Source organism: Myotis brandtii, unplaced genomic scaffold, assembly GCF_000412655.1.
Source record: "Myotis brandtii unplaced genomic scaffold, ASM41265v1 scaffold1012, whole genome shotgun sequence".
Taxonomy (NCBI): Eukaryota; Metazoa; Chordata; class Mammalia; order Chiroptera; family Vespertilionidae; genus Myotis; species Myotis brandtii.
The window spans coordinates 253,494-258,463 of NW_005353371.1; the positions used below are offsets into that span (position 1 = coordinate 253,494).

Here is a 4,970-nt window from a genome sequence, read left to right on the forward strand (position 1 = left end):
CGCAACTGTCCTCCCTCCCCTGCTGGCCGGGTTGCCCCAAACTGTCCTCCCCTGCCGGCCATCTTGTGGTGGCCATCTTGTGCGAGGGCATGGTGGTCAATTTGAATATTACCTCTTTATTATGTAGGACGCCTCTATCTCACTCTCCATTCATCTCTCAAATCAATACAAACATTTTTTTAAAAAATATGTAAATTTCTGAAAATTCAATACATTTTATGTGCTAAACTGTTATTATTTAAAAGAATTACATTCTAGAATGGTTTGTTAAGTGCAAAATATAAAAAGAATATATAAATTTCTGCATTTATTTCCAATAAATCTGTAAAATAAAAAGGTCCAACTTAAGGCTCACAGCCCACATATGCTGATGTTGTAATGTGCCCCACGAGTAACACGCAGGACGCAAGATCAAATCAATGAGTCATTTAATCAATAAAGCCGGCGACTTTGAGGGAGAAGTGGCTCCAAATCTCGTAGTGCCCCGTGGCCAAAACATCAGACTTATATAGGCCAATATCACAAAGGTATTGATTACATCTCGAGGTTTGGAATGAGGAACCTGGTTTGCAAAAAGCAGTTTGTTAAAGAAGCTAGATTGAGCAAGTTAGTTATCTACAAAGATTAATTATAGTTTCAGGTCTTGGGACCACTGAGTCAACGGAAACACATTTTCTGGAGCCACTGAGGCAATTTAAAGTAATTGTGCTGTCCTGGTCTCCAGGTGCAGAGGAATGTGTTTTTGAAAGACCAGTAAAACCACAATCAATGGGGTATTCAACCCACAATCAATGGAGTATTGAATCGAATGGGATGATTTATATAAGTTCAGAAAATCAAAATAACTTTTCTATTATTTTAGTAAGCAAATAATTACAGAAGCCAGAACAGCAGGGTTAAAATATTAAACAGCAATTTTTACCCGAGATGGTTGCTACCATGCTTCACTGATACCTCCAGCACTTGTTACTCTAATCCCCCACAAATACAGTTTTGATCATTTCTTAGCAAATGTCCCAACATATACCAAGTCTAGCCACTACTGCTGGATGCTCCACACCGTTGTGGTGGGGCAGGGCCTCAGGAAGTCCTCAGGATGAGGCCAGCAGAGTTTATCAGATGCAAACAGAAGGGAGGACTCTGTACAGGTGGTGCCTGGAAAGGAAAAATGGCCCCAGACCATGAGCCACACAACTCAGTCTGTGCCAGATTCTCCAGGAACCTGATCTCTGCAGGGCAGGCCCACTAAGTGTGAGGCAGGTGGGGCTTGGGGTCTCCCTTGAGGGGGAGGTGCCCGTCAGGCTTGGGGGAAGGTGGGTGGAGTGGCACTCAGCCTTGAGCACCCAACTCAGTCTGTCCTGGATTCTGCCCACCCCTCAGCATGGTGGAGCCCCCAGGAGGGAGGCTGGGAGTCCAGAGGTGGAACTAGGGCATCTCTCTTGAGGGGGAGGAACCAGTCAGGTTCACAGGAAACATTGGGGGAATGACCCTTGTCCCAAAGGCACACAAGTCAGTCACCGACACCTTAGAGTCTGCCCACACTCAGGCAGGCAGCTGACTCCCCAGCAGAGCACAAGATCCGCAGGGTTGTTTTTTTTTACCTTGTAATAAGCAGCTGGACTAGGCATTTTTTGATGGTTGCCTGCTGACAGCTTGAGCCTCAGTCCACTCTTGTCCCTATTGCCTCGCACTTGAACAAGCTGATAAGAAAGCCTGGGTCATGTCTCCTATAGAGCAGGCAGGTGATTCAAACCACAGAATCCCTGCCTGTGCAGAACTCTTACCCCGGACCATGACCACACCAGGCTCCATTTCTGGCTCTGAAGCCAGGTCTCAGCTGCTTGAGAGGCCAGCCCGGCCCTCCTTTGAGACCTCTATGTGAGTCCTAAGGCTTGTCCTGCTCTCCTGGTGTGGGTGTGAGGGGTGTGACACACCAGCATCACTCACATCCACACCTCTGCAGGTGAACATAACACTTGAACTTGCTGCCAGGAACAGCACATCCCAACATTACCAGCCGTGTGGGTCTGTCTTCTGTTTCTCAGACTTGCTGACCTGTGGCTGCTGGGTGCCGGGCGGATGGTGCTGGGAGCTGTGCTGCCCCATGTGGCATGGCTCAGCCTGTTGCACCTCATTTCTATGTACCAGAGTGGACAGTTTCATGCATTTCAAGGCAATTGGCAGGCAGAGTATGGTATTGGGACCTCTTGAAAGTGGTCCTGGAATCATTTGCTCCGGCTCTGACAGTTAAATAAATGTGTGACCGTCAAGGGGAGAAAAAAATAGGAGACATATATAATACTCTTTGTAACACTTTAAGCAATAAAACAATTAAAAATAAATAAATAAGTAAATAGATAGATAGATAGATAGATAGATAAATGTGTGACCAACTATAGCAGGCTAATATTTAAGTTGATGATATTGTATGGCTCATGAATGATGTTATAACTATCCAGATGGCCCTTGGCAAAAAGAGGGTTCCCAACCTGAGCTCTGTAGAAAAAATAATGAGGGCTCAAACAGGAGCTCGACTTATTCCTTCCTCTCCCTGGACCTAAGACAAGAGAGGTTTTTCTATTTTGTCATTGCTCTACTGCAGTGGTCGGCAAACCGTGACTCGCGAGCCACATGTGGCTCTTTGGCCCCTTGAGTGTGGCTCTTCCACAAAATACCACGTGCAGCGCACGTACAGTGCGATTGAAACTTCGTGGCCCGTGTGCAGAAGTCCATTTCGGCCTGGGCGAGTCTATTTTGAAGAAGTGGGGGGTGTTGGTCGGTTGGGCGAGGGGAGACGCCGAGCAGGTGGGCCACAGGATACGCAGCTCGGGGGAGGCGCGCGTGATTCATGCACGAGTTGAGTGAGCCAGTCAGTCAGCAGTCTCATTGTGCAGTGGTTAGTGCTAGTCGCGTCCGCAAATCGCGTGCGGGTGACAAAAGTACCTACTCGAAGCATAAAGTTACCTGTATTTTTCCAACCAGCTGCAAATCCTACAGGTATTTTTGTCATCAATTTAAGAATTGTAATTCTTTTGTGTTGGTGGCTTTATTATTATAAAATGAAACATTTTTTTAGGTGCCCTGTTTGAGATGGCTACAAAGAAGAAGCAAAGAAAAACAGAAGACGAAAACCGTGAATTTAAAATTGAATTTAAAGTTGAATGTACCTACCTATATAGTTTAAGTTTAAAAAATTTGGCTCTCAAAAGAAATTTCAATCGTGTACTGTTGATATTTGGTTCTGTTGACTAATGAGTTTGCCGACCACTGCTTTACTGAATAGATCATTGGTTTTTCTGGCATCACAAGTGGTGAGTGGGAACCTTTTCTCTGTTCCCTACACATAGACATCAGTGGGTATGATGTCTCTCTGGGAGCAGCATTTAGGGGAATTATGCTGTTGGGCAGGTCCTGTGCCTGGGATAGACTGTCCTGCTGCTGCTGGAACTCACAGGAGAGCTCAGAAATGAGACCAGTTGGGAGAAGAGCCTCTAGAGTAGCATCAAGTTCTTGGAGAAAATCACTTTTGTAAGTTTTATATTTTCAGATTGAAAAAATTTTTTAACCTATTGGGATGACATTGGCTAGGAAAATTATATAAGATTCAAGTGTACAATTCTATAACACATCATGTGTACATTGTATTGTGTGTTCCCCACCCAAAGTCTCCTTCCATCACTATTTAATCCTCCCCTTTTCCCCCTTCTACCTCTGCACACCCCCCTTAACCCCCCTTTCCCTCTGGTAATCCCCATGCTGTTGTCAGAGTCTGTGTTGCTTAATCCCTTCCCTGTTTTCATCCAGTCTCCCTTCTGACAGCTGTCAGTCTGTTCTCTATATCTGAGTCTTTTTATATTTTGTTAGCTTTTTTTCTTCCTTAGATTCCACAGGTAAATGAAATCAAGTGATATTTGTGTTTTTCTTGCTGGTTTATTCACTTAGCATAATGCTCTCCGGATCCATCCGTGCTGTCACAGAGGGTAAGAGTTCCTTCATTTTTATGGCTGAGTAATACTCAATTGAGTTGGACCACGGCTTTTTTATCCACTCGCCTACTGATGGGCACTTGAGCTTCTTCCAAATCGGGGCTGTTGTAAATAATGCTGCAATGCACGCAGGGGGGCCTATTTTCTTTTGAATTAGTGCTTTGAATTTCTTCGGTATAATCCCAGAAGTGAAGTCACTGGGTCAGGAGCCAGTTGTATTTTTAAGTTTAGAGGAAACTCCATGGTGACACTTGTCATTTGGGCCTTTATTGATGATAGCCATTCTGACCGGTGTGAGGTGATTTTTCAGTGTGGTTTTAATTTGCATTTTTCATATGTGTATTGGCCATCTGTATGTCCTCTTTGGGGAAGTATCTATCCATGTCCTTTGCCCTTTTTTTTTAAAAAATATATAAGCTATTTTCTTTGTTGTTTTTTATTTCATGTTTTTAAATCCACACCGGCGGGTATGTTTTTTACTGATTTTGGAGAGATAACTAGGGTGGGAGAGAGAGAGAGAGAGATAGAGAAAAACATCTATTGGTTGACTCCTATTCACACCTCAATTGGGAATCAAACACAAAACTGGGGCATGTACCCTAATCGGGAACTGAACCCACCACCTTTTTAAAATTATTTTTTTGGTGTTGGGTTGTATAAATTCTTTATAAATTTTGGGTAATAACCCCTTACCAGGGGTGTTATTGGTGAATATGTTCTCCCACTGGGTTGTTTGCCTTTTTATTTTGTTGATGGTTTCCTTTTCGTTGGATGCAGTCCCATTTGTTTATTTTTTCTTTTTTTCTCTTTCCTGTGGAGACATATCAGAAGAAGTATTGCTAGGAGAAATGTCCACGATTTTATTGCCAGTTTTTCGGCTAGGATTTTTATGATTTTGAGTCTTACATTTAAGTCTTTTATTCTTGTGTATGGTGTAAGATGCTGTTCTAGTTTCTTCTTCTTCTCCTTCTTTTTCTTCTCCTT

At 43.6% G+C, this 4,970-nt stretch overlaps 1 protein-coding gene across 2 annotated transcripts in view; it reads left to right on the top strand.

Moving 5' to 3' along the window:
* LOC102254907 (zinc finger protein 709) overlaps positions 1-4,970 on the top strand; it is a 36,909-nt gene that overhangs the window by 24,859 nt on the left and 7,080 nt on the right. The window contains exon 1 of one of the 2 annotated variants that reach the window (XM_014535088.1): positions 3,950-3,980. The exons of the other annotated variant lie outside the window; for it this stretch is intronic. The gene's annotated coding sequence lies outside the window, so the exon portion shown is untranslated. Of the gene's footprint in view, positions 1-3,949; positions 3,981-4,970 lie in introns of those variants that run through there. 2 annotated transcript variants of the gene reach the window in all.